This window comes from Dermochelys coriacea, chromosome 9, assembly GCF_009764565.3.
Source record: "Dermochelys coriacea isolate rDerCor1 chromosome 9, rDerCor1.pri.v4, whole genome shotgun sequence".
Taxonomy (NCBI): domain Eukaryota; kingdom Metazoa; phylum Chordata; order Testudines; family Dermochelyidae; genus Dermochelys; species Dermochelys coriacea.
Window position 1 is genome coordinate 29,242,447 of NC_050076.1, and position 15,249 is coordinate 29,257,695.

Here is a 15,249-nt window from a genome sequence, read left to right on the forward strand (position 1 = left end):
GGTGCCTAGGTGCCGAGTCACTTTGGCCTTCCAGTATTTAGCTGAGGAATGCCTAAAAACCTTTACAAATCTGGGCCTAAGTGACTTGCCCAAGATCACACAGGAAATCAGGCAGAGTCAGGAATTGAATTAGATCTCCTGAAGCTCAAGCCAGTGCCTTAGCCACCAGACCATCCTTTTACTTTAATAGGTTGCTCTTTTCTAAAAATGGAGTGAGCCTCAAATATGTTTTTTTTCATGAGTAATGATCTGTTATTGCCTCATTTATCCTTCTGATACACTTCCTTGTTCTAGGAATAATCCTGGATTTACTAAGCTGATTAATTTAAAAAAAACTAAAAGGGCAATTTCAAGATTTCAAGCTTCTTGGGAATTACATGAAGACTGGAATATCTAATTAAATGTAGCTTTAAATACAAAACTTTTATAAAGAACTACAATTAATTCCGCCCAATCTCAGCAACTCCTTCTGCAAATTACAATCTAGGTACCTTGTTTGTTACAAATGCCTCAAAAAAACAAAACAAAACCTAAAAACCTCCTAACAACAACCCTCAGTTATTTTTACCATTTTTTTCAAGTAAAAAAGTCACGCTAAACCTACTGGCACAACAAATACCTTATATTCTGATTATCAATGGCATGCTAACTTATTAACCCTTCAGGGCTCAAATTCATGGCTGTCCTTGCTTCACAAAATCTGGAATGTCACAGGTTTTAGCTTTGTGGCCAGTCACACTATCCAGAACCTATAAAAAAAAATAGCAAATACTCCCCTGAAGCACGTTGTGGAGCCACCCAACATGATGTGAACTCGTGTGAATGCATATTTTTGAAACTCTATAACAACATGGTCCATCTTTTCATAGCTTGCCTCAGCTCCAGTCTGGGAGTGTACAGTCTATAGTCATTATAGCCCTTCTTCATTCATATAGAATCATAGAAGTATTGGACCAGAAGGGACCTCCATAGATCATCTAGTCTAGTCCCCTGCACTCGAGGCAGGACTAAGGGCAGATCTACCCTACAACCTAAGTTGATATAACTTGCATCGCTTGGGGATGGGGAGACTTTTTCACACCCTTGAGCAACGCAAGTTTCATGCTGTCCACATTGACGCTATCTTGGCGAGAGATGCTCTCCCACCGACATAGCTTCCGCTTCTTGACGAGATGGAGTAATTATGCCCATGGGAGAGCACTCTCTCATCAGCATAGCATGTCTTCACCCAACATGCTGCAGCACTGCAGCTGCATGGATGCAGCTGTGCTGATGTAGCACTGTAGTGTAGACTTGCCCTAGTAATAACTAGCCCATTCCTGACAGGTGTGTGTCTAACCTGTTCTTAAAAACCTCTAGTGATGGAGGTTCCACAACCTCCCTAGGTGATTTGTTCCAATGCTTAATCACCCTGACAGGAAGTTTTTCCTAATGTTCAACCTAAACCTTCCTTGCTTCAATTTAAGTCCATTTCTTCTTGTCCTATCCTCAGAGGTTAAGGAGAACAGGTTTTCTCCCTCCTTCTTGTAACAACCTTTTATGTACTTGAAAACTGTTATGTCCTCCCTCAGTCTTCTTTTCTCCAGACTAAACAAACCCAATTTTTTCAATCTTTCCTTGTAGGTCATGTTTTCTAGACCAATTTGTCCACATCCTTCCTGAACTGGACACAATACTCCCGTTAAGGCCTTATCAGCATGAAGAAGAATGGAAGAATTACTTCTTACAACACTCCCGCTGATACATCCCAGATTGCTGTTCAATTTTTTTTTGCAACAGTGTTACACTGTTGACTCATATTTAGCTTGTGATCCACTATGATCCCCAGATCCCTTTCTGCAGTATTCCTTCCTAGGCAGTCATTTCCCATTTTGTGTGTGCAAATGATTGTTCCTTCCTAAGTGGAGTCATTTAATTTGTCCGTAATTAATTTCATCCTATTTACTTCAGACCATTTCTCTAGTTTGTCCAAATCATTTTGAATTTTCCAAAGAACTTGCAACCCCTCCCAGTTTAGTATTCTCCACAAACCTGACAAATGTACTCCTTGTGCCATTGTCTAAATCATTTATGAAGATATTGAACAGAACCAGACCCAGGAATGATCTCTGCAGGACCCCCCCCATTATATGTCTTTCCACCTTGACTGTGAACTACTAATAACTACTCTATGGGAATGGTTTTCCAACCAGTTATGCACCCATCTTATAGTAGCTCCATTTAGGCTATATTTCCCTAGTTCGTTTATGAGGAGGTCATGTGGGACAGTACCAAAAGCCTTACTAAAGTCAAGATATACCACATCTTCCACTTCCTCTCATCCACAAGACTTGTTAGCATGTCAAAGAAAGCTATTAGGTTGGTTTGACATGATTTGTTCTTGACAAATCCATGGTGACTGTTAGTTATCACCTTATCTTCTAGGTGTTTGCAAATTGATTCCTTAAAAATTTGCTCCATTATCTTTCCGGGTACTGAAATTGCAGACCAGTCAGCTTAATTCCCCAGGTTGTCCTTATTCCCCTCTTTATAGATTGGATTTTGCCCTCTTCCAGTCCTCTAGAATCTTTCTTGTCTTCCATGAGTTTTCACTAAGATAATCACTAATGGCTCAGATATCTCCACTGTCAGTTTTAGGATGTATTTCATCAGGCCCTGCTGACTTGAAGACATCTAACTTGTCTAAGCAATTTTTAACTTTTGTTCTTTTCCTACTTTATTTTCACTGGCATTCACTATGTCAGATGTCCAGTTGCTATTAACCTTTCTGGTGAAAACGGAAACAAAAAAGACATTTAACACGTTTATCATTTCCAGATTTTCTGTAATTGTCTTTCTCCCATCATTGAGTAATTGGCCTGTCCTTGGTCTTTCTCTTGCTTCTAATGTATTTGTAAAATGTTTTCTTGTTCCTCTTGATGTCTCTAGCTAATTTAATCTCATTTTTTGCCTTGGCCTTTCTGATTTTGTCCCTACATGCTTTATATTCATCCTTTGTAATTTGACTTATTTTCTACTTTTTGTAGGACTCTCTTTTGCGTTTCAGATCATTGAAGATTTCCTAGTTAAGCCAGGGGGATCTCTTGGCATAGTTCCTATCTTTCCTACACAGTGGGATAGTTTGATCTTGTGCCCTTAATAATATCTCTTTGAAAAACTGCCAGCTGTCTCAAACTGTTTTCCCCCTTAGGCTTGCTTTTCATGGGATCTTATCTACCTACTCCCTGAGTTTGGTAAAGTCTACCTTCTTGAAATCCACTGTCTTTATTCTGCTGTTGTCCCTCCCATCATTCCTTGGAATCACGAACTCTATCATTTCAGGATCACTTTTACCAATAGACAATTATAGATTTGAAGGCTAGAAAGAGCAATTATCAATCATTATATCATCCAGTCTTATCTTCTGTATGCTAGCTAAGAACCTGATTCTACCAGTGTTGTGCTGACCAGGATCTTACTGCATGAGCAGACCCATTGATTCCAAGTAGTAAGGTCCTACTCTATAATGTGTAAGGTTGGTGGAATTCTGACATAAGATATGTGCTGAATACAACTGTGGATTTCATAGCAAATAGTCAACAGTGTCATGTCTAATGCAACATTTGGTAAATGTCCCTCTGCAGAGGGGTTAAGTATTTTCCTCTCAAAACAGGCTGCAGCTTTTTATGGTTGTGCAGTCTACGAATCTTGAAGCACTTCTAATAACCAGCAAGAATACTGGGCTTTCTCAGTAGATTGGCCCCACCTTTAGAATTTATTCCATTTGGCAATGCACCATGTAGCTAAAGTCTAGTGTGCTTTGGGGTATACATCAGTATTTAGGTTTTGACTTCCCCCTCCTTCTCACATGGTGGCTAATGTTTCTGGGGACAGTGGTGACCTTGATTAATGCTAACTATTGTTATCTGTGTTTTAAATGTTTGTAAACAAGCACCTACCTTATATGTTCTAAAATTCATTACAATCTGCAATAAAATCAAGTTTGGTAATTTGAGCCTGACCCTGTAAGTTTGTGAGCACTTTCTGTGAGGTACTGAATGGCCTCAACTCCCTTTGAAGTGAGGGGGGAAATAAGGTAGTTCAGCATTTCATAAGCAGAATCGGGTCGTTGGCCAGGAAAGAGTTTTGAAATGCTGTACATGAATACTAAATTACCACAGCCGTTTCAAAGTTAACAGGCCAAGCTCATTTCTGGTGTAACACCACTGATTTCTGTAGAGTTACACCATGGTGAATTTGGCACGTTATCTCCTTCAAAGTATATCAAGCAATTGCTAATATTTTATTAATTATTCAAATGCACATGTACAAAAAAAGAAAATACGCTAATTCTAATTACAAAATGAGAAATACCAAAATTATAATTAAAAATACTACAGAGCTGAGGCAATGGAGGGTGGAGAAAGAGATGATTATTAAGAAGGAATAAGGTAAGAAACTTAATTTTGTTGTATTTTCCTTATAAGAGATTTTGATGCATCAGAAAGAAAAGAATGTTTTTGTGGATATATTTGAAGTGTTAGAAAAACAGAGAGTAGCTCTGTAAAGTGTTTACATGCAATAGGAATATGGAAGGACATTTCCTTTGAGTGCAAATAAAGGATGTGGACCATGTCTTCCTAGGAGATGTGTAAATTTCCCTTGATTGACTACCAGTGACACACACTAGTAACCTTATCACCTGGCTGTATGACCTTGCCATCTATGTTGTGCTCTATGTATTTGAAAGTACAAATGGCTTTATATCACTGTGTGACTGAATTTCTGAATGGTCTGACATCTTAAGTTCCAGTAAGGAAAGCATTGCTAATGCTCAAATGGGACTTTTACCGTTCAAGGAACTCTTAACGTTTCAAAAGAAGATACAGTTGGTTTTGCTTCTCAGGAGGTGCACATCCCCCTCACTCCTCTGGAAACTTTAAAGCAATAGAAAAAGCTTCACACCTGAAATGGACACTCATTCCTTCTGAAGAACTACTCAAGATGGCAGCTCTGGAAGGTGTGATGGAACATCACTGTTGATATCAATTCCTTTCAGTGAACTGTGCTCTTTTTTTGCTAGACGTCATTAGGGTTTAGTTACATTAAAGCTATACAGAATAGAATACTTTAGTGTAGAGACACTTCACCTACTGCAATCTGTATCATTACTTCATTAATAACTGCCAAAGCATCAAAATAGTCTGAACGGTGCAGAAAAGACAAACACAGAGGCTGCAGACAGACAGATTTTATTCCAGCCAGTGCCTGGGAACTTTAAGGGTGACACGGCAGTAGCGTTTGCTAAAAGGATTGATTTCAAGTGACTGAGAATGGGTGTGGGGGGGGGCTGTTTGAGAATCAATCTGTAAGCAGGTTTCAGAGTAGCAGCCGTGTTAGTCTGTATCTGCAAGAAGAACAGGAGTACTTGTGGCACCTTAGAGATGAACAAATTTATTAGAGAATAAGCTTTCGTGGGCTACAGCCCACTTCATCAGATGCATAGAATGGAACATAGAGTAAGAAGATAGATATAAGCAAAGTGTCTGGTGAGCTGCTAATCCTTGTTGTACGTTACTGTCCTGTTTGACCTTTTATTTTTTTAATTACAATGATTATAATAAGTCACTGGTAATGCAGGGTTTCAGACTGTTCTACTAGCTATTATTTACCACTCTATTCATTTCCTGTGTTGGATGAGCATGCATCCTAATTAAACTGCCTGTGGTAACAAGGCAGGATGCTGGGCCCCGGGAAGGTAAATAGTGCTTTGCCAACTGAAACATATGATGAGATACCACTGACTCCAGCTTCCTGTGAAAACTTCATTAGCTATAAATGGGTAACCAGATGTCACGAGTCAGGTTTGAAACAAACAAACAAAAATGCTTTCAATATTTGTGCTTTGGCACTGACTCTATTGATACAGGCAGACCCAGCCTTAAGCATTTAGCTCTATTACAGTAGGTAATACACCCTTTTTCTTCTCCTGATGCTGGCTGGATTATTTGTTCCCCCTATAAATGAGAAATAAGACTTTTCTGTGTTTATAAGGATGAAATCTTCTTTTCACGTAAGACGGTTGTGGATTTAAATGCTGACATAACTCAGAGTAAACTTCCCGAGACAGGCTGGAAAATGTTTTGGAATAATATGTTCTATACTAAAAAGTGTGTGTTCCTTTTTAAAAAAAACTCGATCCCAGGTATTTAGTCTTCCTTTCATTCCTTCTCTAGGTCTGTTGTTACTGGTTGCTGCAAAACTGTTAAGGTTTTACAAGCTTTTTATGTCATTGTCCTTTTCCTATACAGCAGTATAAACAGCATGTTCATCCAGACAGCCATAAGTGACTGTAATTTCTTCCACCTCATATGATCACAAGTTCATCCTCCTTTCCTGCTTATCTACCAGGACCTCGCTTCTCATGGCAATGAGATGGACTGCATCCTGTAAACACTCTGCCACCAACTAGAACCAAAGCCTACTCACAGAAAAAGTAGGTGGTGGTAGAATTCTTGTTTAACAAACACAGATACCAAAGATAAAGAAGCAGATATACCTAATGACATTCCTCTCTGCCTCTACATGACAAGATACTTTTTTGGCAGAAAAAATACAAGTGACGAAATAGGATAGTTAATGCAAGGTGGTCCTAATTCTAAAGAGCCCTGTGATCGACAGATTGCTCCTATGCCCAGACTTATGGTGCAGTGGGAAAACTTGATGGTGAACCCTCATGAGCACTGTCAGAGAGGCTGCTTCCTCTAGGTTGCTGGTTCAATTCAGTACAAGTCAATAGAAACAACAAGTGTTTACAATACGATGGCTACTCAATGGCCTGTCTAGAACAAGCTTCTGTTTCCAGTCTGTTCCCTAGTGGGCAGCTTTCCATGTAACAGCTGTAACTTGCAGTTCCAAATGGAAACATGTTTAGATTTAAAGATAAGTTTATTTAATTTTTTTTTTAGTGTGTGTGTGTGTATATATAGTAGGCTGAAGGGCACTATACACCAGGCTTTCCAAACTGCGCAGCCTGACCCCACTTTAGTTACAATCCTAAATAAGAATATGCAAATAGCTGCAGGGGATTTTCTTTCATATTTTCTGTGTGCCTGTCCAGCTCCAGCTAAAACCTATCACACACCCGGCAGGGCTTGAGCGAAGCCGCGGGGTTTTCCCTGCAGTTACAATTCCTGGACTTCAAGAGCTCCTGTGGTGCTGCCATTAAGGCAGGAGACTGGCTCTTCTCTGCTCTCAGTGCTCACCCTAGTGGCATCCAGCTGGCATGGAACAACCAGGTCGGAGAACAGGCAGCAGCACCCTCAGGGCCTTGCTGTTGGGGAGGCAGAGACCGGAATGGAGCGTGGCAGGGGTTCAAATGGGATCAGAATACGGCTTGGATCAGAACTAACAGCCAGAGACTTTCCCAGGGGTGTTTCTTATAGGTTTTTAGGGAGCTATGACATGTACCCTGGTCTGGCAAGACATGAATGCCTCAGACCTGCAAAGCTCAACTTGCTGTTCAGCCACAACCTGCCCTTCTGCTGGGTCAGGGCTTTCTAACCAGTCCAGAGTTACTGCTGAGGAGCCCACATGGAGGCTGAGGAGACTGTAAGAAATGTGTTCCCACCTGTAAATCACACCACATATTGTATAAGTATTGGAGTCTTCATGGGCTTTACATTCACGTGACAACCTCCACACATGTTCCATGATGCTTAGTGCCTAAGACTTTAATCTTTTAAAAATGTAATCATGAAGAATAGAATTAGAGAAATACAATTCAGAATTGGAAGCCTTTCTCCAGATGTACTCATTTATATCATACCAGCAAACAGAAAAAAAACCTACAAAAACAGTTTTAATAATAATTGTTGAATTTGTTGCTGCTTGAGCAAATTTTGGAATAATTAGATAAAACAGTGGTTTAGCACGTGAACTATATGTCTTCCTGTCCATTTCTAATGTATTTGGATTCTTTCACTAAGCAATTACCATAATCACATGAGAACTCACTATCAGTATTATTTGTTAAGTGCTTTCTTTCTGCTACAATCTTTTGAATTGGATTAAGCTACTTTTTGGTTTATATTTCACAAGTATTAGTGTATGTATGTCCTTGTATTGATTGTTAAAATGTACTGTGTAAAAGTGCTGTTGTTTGAAAAACAATGCCTATTTGTAAGATCTGCAATGATATGCTTTTGGCTGACCCTGTGCTACTCCCATGTAGGTTCCAGTCCATTTTATACAAGTATATAATCCCAGTGAACTCAGCAGTGAACTCAGCAGGACTACTCCTGTGTGTTCAAGTGTTTGCAGGATTGGGGCCCTAACTTGCAGTAATTATTTTGGTTGCTTTCTTTCATTGGGTTTCTATTTAGGCTTTGTCAGAATGACACAATTAGGGTAATTACTTGTGTACTCTACGTACTTGGCTAATATTTTCAGCTGAAGTCATGCATGAGTAAAGAGAGTGAGTTATTGCTTGCCCTGGACAGTTAGATGATCTAAACACCTTTTTTTTTTTTTTTTAGAACAAAATACTTTTAATTTTAAATATCTTAACATTTTCAGTTTGTGACAAGAGTTTTTAAATACTTGACAACAGTTTTTAAGTTGCCATGGTAAAAGCTAGGCTGCTTTATGGTGTCATAAACCATTTATACAAGTATATAATCCCAGTGAACTCAGCAGGACTACTCCTGTGTGTTCAAGTGTTTGCAGGATTGGGGCCCTAACTTGCAGTAATTATTTTGGTTGCTTTCTTTCATTGTGTTTCTATTTAGTTCATTGTCAGCAAACAAACTGCAAGGGTGAGGCCTGACATTTTAGGAGGATGTGAATTTCTCCATTAGAGCGAAACACTGACTTTCCTTGTCAAATTAGATGTCATGTTATTGGCTCTGGAGTAGCAGAGGCCCAGCTATTGTTGGTCTGTAAACTGGTACTATTTATGCACTGTGATGCTGAGAACTCTCCTCTATATTTATCTCCTTCTGCATACTTCAATACTTAAAAGAATCAAATTATTGTCATTTCTTGCTTTTCTTCCTTCCTTCCTTTCTTCCCCCCGCCCCCATCTGCTTTCCTGACTTTGATTAATTTTTTCATTTCGTTCTCAAACCTCCTTCAACTTTGCTCAGTTTTACTAGTGCAAGTTTCTGTAAGGGAAAAGTGCAGATTAATGTGAATTCTCTGTGGGATATCATCTGCTTTCAGATGGAGTAACCATGGTTGAAATTATGGGGAACGTATTTTGACGGATGTTTCTTTGTTTTTTGGAATGGAAAAGCAATGGAAAGAAGATAATAGCAATAATTGTAGTGTTGCTGTTTAATTTGCTCCAAAATCTACTTCACACTATGTATGACATTCTGACCACTAGAGGTCTGTATTTCCTATTTTAAATACAAAAACCATTTTTTTATTCTCAAGTGTCATTGTCAACCCCAGAATGTTGTTTACGTGAAGAATTACTTCAAAGACACAAACACATTTAAGCACCAAAGAGTACACCAGAAGGAATAATTTTAGGATGGATTATAGGACATAATAGTTGTTTTCTCTCTCCAATTGCTATTAATCTAGGATATTCCTGGTTTTGCTGACATCTAACCTAGTATCCTGCTCTAGTAAATCATGGAGCAAGATCCTGACATTTGTTTTTCCAAGGACACATGGAGTTTGATCTCCCTAAATTTCCTGAGGCAAATTTTAAAAAATGTATCTGCAGTCTGGGAAAAAATTATAGTATCCTATAAAATTTAAATGAAAATACTTGACAACTAAATATTATTCTGTCAGATTTTTAGCTCTCTGTGTTATTAATTATATTGCAATTTTTTCAAATACAAACCAGAGAATAATACTGAAAGTAATTTTAGCTAATTCTAGGTCTACTTGACTTAAACATTAATTTTCCTATTTAGTGGGTGGTGTTTTTGTTGTTGAAGTTGTATGAAGATTGCACTTCAGATCTACTTTGGTTGTTATTAAAAGAGCACCATTTTTTAAATTGGAATTTTGGAAAAGTACATGGCAATGTGATTCTGTATTGATTTTTAGTGCCCAAAACTGTCAATTTTAGCTGTAAAGGTCTTGACATATTTAATTTCCTGTAAAATCAGTTTCAGGTTTTAAAATAGTAGTTGTTTGGTTCCCCCCCCCCTTCTATTTACACATCTAACTCTCACATTAACCCTTGGGACCCTTGTGAGACATGATGGTGTTTATATAATTGTTATACTGAAATAATTATCTTTTGAGCTAGGCAGTCCTCCAGTCCCCATAAAAGTAAACATCATTGTAGTAGCTTCCTCCATGAGACTTCTAAATCTACGGAGAGGTGAACTTCTGTAGTAGTTGATTGCTACAACAGTATTTATTTATCTGAGGACTGGAAGACTATCATGTCAATAGAGGAACAACAGGGAACCACAAGTGAGTTATATTACTTCATGCCAGACAAACAGAAATAAATTGTGTATTCTACTTTTCACTATCATGTCTCATGTATGTGTCAAATAAGATAGTTACATTCTGTCTGATGGTGAATCCTTATAGAGTTAAGGAATGACGGGTTGTATCATCTCGGAGCCAGCAAAAACAGAAATATTTTTGAGAGAACATAAAGGGATCTGAGAAAATGAGAGGTGACGAGGGGAAGAAGGGTTGGACATCTGTGGTGGCTGTAAAACCCAAGGTGAATGGATGTCACCAGCACCACCAATATTCTAGGCTGGGTTTAAAAGACAGAATAAAGAAAAAAAGGCTTTCACCTGCACAGACCCAAATTCAGCACTTTGCATGAGAGTGGACTATATCAGCAGGAACAACAGGCCTCACCTAAATGCTGGGTTGGGGGACACATCTTCCCTTTTGCAGAGGAACATTCCATGAGGCTCTCCTTGGGAATTTCCCCCAAAGTAATGTCATTGGAGGAGGACTGGATTTGCCCCTTACCCCTACCAACACACAAAATGAGTTCTTCTGCCCCCAGAAGCCAGCAGATCCTCCAAGATTCAGAAGAAACAAGGAGCATCTGCATAGAGGGCCTGTGCTTTAAGGTTCCAATACCCTTTTCACTCCAACGTCCTATCTGTGCAGCCCCAATAGGACTACATTGCCAAAGCCTCTCTCTTGGCCAGGATGTCCCTGGCACTCCAATTCAAACAGGGGTTCCACAAGGTTCAGCCTGAAGCAGCATTCTTTCTTTCTAGTAATCTTCATGGGATTGGTGAGGAGAATTACAATTACAGCCTTATTTTCAACCCACCCTCTTATCATAAAATCACAGGACTGGAAGGGACCTCAAGAGGTCATCTAGTCCAGTCGCCTGCACTCAAGGCAGGACCAAATATTCTCTAGACCATCCCTGACAGATGTTTGTCCAACCTGCTCTTAAAAATCCCTAATGATGGAGATTCCACAACCTCCCTAGGCAATTTATTCCAGTGCTTAACCCCATCCTATTGACCAACCTAAACTACCCTCACTGCAATTTAAGCCTATTGCTTCTTGTCCTATCCTCAGAGGTTAAGGAGAACAATTTTTCTCCCTTCTTCTTGTAACAGCCTTTTATAGTACTTGAAAACTGTTATGTCCCACAGTCTTCTCTTCTCCAGACTAAACAAACCAAATTTTTTCAATCTTCCCTCATAGGTCATGTTTTTTAGACCTGTAATAATTTTTGTTGCTCACCTCTGGACTTTCTCCAATTTGTCCACATTTTTCCTGAAATATGGCGCCCAGAACTGGACACAATACTCTAGTTAAGGCCTTATCAGCATGAAGTACAGTGGAAAAATTACTTCTTGTGTCTTGCTTACAACACTCCTGCTGATGCATCTCCGATTGCTGTTCAATTTTTTTGCAACAGTGTTTCATTGTTGACTCATATTTAGCTTGTGATCCACTATGACCCCCAGATCCCTTTCCGCAATACTCCTTCCTAGGCAGTCATTTCCCATTTTGTGTGTGCAACCTATTGTTCCTTCCTAAGTGGAGTCCTTTAATTAGTTTGTAATGAATTTCATCCTATTTACTTCAGACCATATCTCTAGTTTTCCAGATCATTTTGAATTTTAATCCTATCCTCCAACTCTCCGAACTTGGTATCGTCTGCAAACGTAATACGTGTATTCTCTGTGCCATTACCTAAATCACTGATGAAGATATTGAAAAGAACCCTAGGTGTGCTCCATCAGTGCTCTTTGTCTGCATGGACCTGCCCACGCTTTCTGAAAGCCAAGAAATTGGAATAGGATGAGTGACCCACCTGCTGTGTATGAGACAGAAGAAAGCTGCATGGGCATCTTGGGACAAAGTCATACCTCCAGCACAGGGGTGGGCAAACTTTTTGGTCTGAGGGCCACATCAGGGAATAGAAATTGTATGGCGGGCCATGAATGCTCACAAAATTGGGGTTGGGTGCGAGCGGGGGTGAGGGCTCTGGCTGGAGATGTGGGCTCTGGGGTGGGGCTGGGGATGAGGAACTTGGGGTGTAGGAGGGTGCTCTGGGCTGGGACTGAGGGGTTCGGAAGGTGGGAGGGGAATTAGTGCTGGGGCAGGGGGTTGGGGCATGGGGAGAGGCTCAGTGATGCAGGATCTGAGTGGCACTTACCTCAAGCGGCTCCCAGAAGCAGTGGCATGTCCCTTCTCTGGCTCCTACATGGAGGCATGGCCAGGTGCTTCTGCACGCTGCCCTATCTGCAGGCACTGCCCCTGCAGCTCCCATTGGAGCGCTGGAGGGGGCCATTGGAGCACGTAGGAGCCGGAGTGGGGCCATGCTGTGACTTCTGGGAGCCGTGTGGAGTGGTCCCTGACCCTGGTCCCCGGATGGAGCACTGGAGCGGGACCGAGCTGTATGGTGGGGCCCTCAACCCAGAGCCCTGACTGGAGCGCTGGAGCAAGACAAGCCCTAGATCCTGCTCCCCAGCGGGAGCTCACAGGCTGGCTTAAAATGGCCCATGGCTGTAGTTTGCCCACCCCTGCTCCAGCATGTCCAAATCATAGGGCCTGACTCCCATTGACATCAGTGGGCTTTTGATCTGGCCCTTAAGGCAGGACTAGACAAGTACTAACAACAACTTTTATTCAGAAAAGTTTTTGCTTTAGTAAAACATCTTGTTACTATTAAAAGGAAGAAATAATGTTTAATAATACTACAGTGTATCAATAAAAAAAAGTGTGCCAAATTGTCTACACATTTTTTGTGAGTAGGACTGTCAAGCGATTAAAAAAATTAATCGTGAATAATCTAGCAATTAAAAAAATTAATCGTGAATAATCACGCAAATAATCACGCTGTTAAACAATAATAGAATACCATTTATTTACATATTTTTGGATGTTTTTCTACATTTTCAAATATTGATTTCAATTACAATACAGAATACAAAGTGTACAGTGCTCACTTTATACTATTTTTATTACAAATATTTGCACAGTAAAAAACAAAAGAAATAGTATATTTCAGTTCACCTAATACAAGTACTGTAGTGCAATCTCTTTATCATGAAAGTTGAACTTACAAATGTAGAATTATGTAAAAAAAACCCCTGCATTCAAAAATAAAACAATGTTAGACTTGGGAGCCTACAAGTCCACTCAGTCCTACTTCAGCCAATTGCTCAGACAAACAAGTTAGGTTACAATTTGCAGGAGATAATGCAGCCCACTTCTTGTTTACAATGTCACCTGAAAGTGAGAACAGTCATTCGTATGGCACTGTTGTAGCCGATGTTGCAAGATATTTATGTGCCAGATGCACTAAAGATTCATATGTCCCTTCATGCTTCAATCACCATTCCAAAGGACATGTGTCCATGCTGATGACAGGTTCTACTCGATAATGATCCAAAGCAGTGTGGACCAATGCATGTTTATTTTCATCATCTGAGTTAGATGCCATCAGCAGAAGGTTGATTTTCTTTTTTGGTGGTTCAGATTCTGTAGTTTCCGCATCGGAGTATTGCTCTTTTAAGACTTCTGAAAACATGCTCCACACCTCATCCCTCTCAGATTTGATGGCACTTCAAATTCTTAAACCTTGGGTCGAGTGCTGTAGCTATTTTTAGAAATCTCACATTGGTACTTTCTTTGCGTTTTGTCAAATCTGCTGTGAAAGTGTTCTTAAAACGAACATGAGCTGGGTCATCATCTGAGATTGCTATAACATGAAATATATGGCAGAATGCGGGTAAAACAGAATAGGAGACATACAATTCTCCCTCAAGGAGTTCAGTCACAAATTTAATTAACGCATTTTTTTTAATGAGTGTCATCAGCATGGAAGCATGTCCTCTGGAATGGTGGCGAATATTTAGCGTATCTGGCATGTAACTACCTTACAACGGTGGCTACAAAAGTGCCATGTGAACGCCTGTGCTCACTTTCAGGTGACACTGTAAATAAGAAGCAGTCAGCATTATCTCCTGTAAATGTAAAGAAACTTGTTTGTCTTAGTGATTGGCTGAACAAGAAGTAGGACTGAGTGGACTTGTAGGCTCTAACGTTTTACATTTGTTTTGTTTTTGAGTGACGTTATGTAACACAAAAAATCTACATTTGTAAGTTACACTTTCACGATAAAGAGATTGCACTACAGTACTTGTATGAAGTGAATTGAAAAATACTATTTCTTTTATCATTTTTACAATGCAAATATTTGTAATAATAATACTATAAAGTGAGCACTGTACACTTTGTATTCTGTGTTGTAACTGAAATCAATATATTTGAAAATATTTAATAAATTTCAGTTGGTATTCTGTTTAACAATGGGATTAATCGTGATTAATTTTTTTTAATCGTGTGAGTTAACTGCGATTAATTGACAGCTCTAGTTGTGAGTCACCTACAGAGTGGTAATTCCACATGTAGGAACTACATCAGTTGTAACAATGATGAAACTTTTGGTTACAATTTTGCGTTTGCACTAATACTTACAATATCCAGGAACGTTATATATATTTCTTTACATTTAGTAGCATATAGTTAATTCTACATAGACCTAGGAGCTGTAATTTCCCATCTCTCATTTGTGCTCTGCTGCCAGAAGTTGGGAAATCCTGATGTACAATTTCTATTCATACATGATAGATTGCACTACCCTAGGATTGTGCAATTTTATGGGTATTCAGACATTAACTCTAAACTGGCTTTTTGTTTTAAAATACTTTATATATACCAAAATTTGTTGTATGCTGTTTGCTGCTTTGCAGCACATTTGTGGAAGGTTTAGCTGAAAGAGTGCTATTTTCCAAT

General features: G+C 39.5%; 1 protein-coding gene across 3 annotated transcripts in view; it reads right to left on the minus strand.

Moving 5' to 3' along the window:
• Positions 1 to 15,249, minus strand: part of AGTR1 (angiotensin II receptor type 1) — a 49,794-nt gene that overhangs the window by 12,305 nt on the left and 22,240 nt on the right. The window lies entirely within an intron of this gene.